We start from the raw sequence: 1000 nt of genomic DNA on the forward strand, positions 1-1000 counted from the left end.
TATATTTTTTTTTTCATATTTAAAAGTATTCTATATGTCTTGTTTCTTATTACTGTGACATGCTGCTACATATAATAATAATAGATCAGATTCATACAGCACTTTTCTAGACACTCAAAGACGCTTTACACTGTCACGTATTCATTCACACACATTCATTCTGGTGGTAGCTACGATTGTAGCCACTGGGGCAGACTGACAGAGGCGTGGCTGCCTGTCTGCCCTCCGACCACCACCTCAATCCATTCATACGCATTCACAACAGGCAAGGTTCCCCAAGGACACAAGTACCAAGTTCCAGGGCGGAATCAAACCGCCAACCTCCTGATCATTGACTGACTCGCTCTACCACCTGAGCCACAGCCGCCCATATGAGTCAGAAAGTATATATAATATAACTAACCTGCTTGCTTTCCTAATATGTGCTTAAAGATGGGACTTATTAGGACATCCATCCATTATCTATACACAATTTAATCCTCACTAGGGTCGCGGGGGGGCTGGAGTCTATCCCAGCCGACATTGGGTGAAGGCCGGGGACACCCTGGACAGGTCACCAGTCTATCACAGGGCTACACTTAGAGACAGACAACCAAGCACACTCACATTCACACCAGTTTAGAATCACCAGTTGGACCTTGTGGGAGGAAGCTGGAAAACCTGGAGAGAACCCATGCTGCACGGGGAGAACATGCAAACTCCACGTAGAAAGATTCCGGTGCTCCCACCGGGACGTGAACCGGCAACCTTCTTGCTGTGAGGCAACAGTGCTACCAACTGCGCCACCCTGAAGCCCACTTATTAGGATGGATTTTTTCCATTTTTTTAACTCATCCATAATCAGAGACTATTGAGCTACTTGTCCAACATTGTAGATTTTGCAGATTCCAGGCTTTTATCTTTAATAATTCCTGAGATATTGTTGTTCAAACATCATCAGCTCTGTAGGTTAACGAACAATTGCAAATTATATATAAATAATTTGAGACTGTGTTCTCTC

This window comes from Stegastes partitus, unplaced genomic scaffold, assembly GCF_000690725.1.
Source record: "Stegastes partitus isolate 25-593 unplaced genomic scaffold, Stegastes_partitus-1.0.2 Scaffold382, whole genome shotgun sequence".
Lineage (NCBI taxonomy): Eukaryota > Metazoa > Chordata > Actinopteri > Pomacentridae > Stegastes > Stegastes partitus.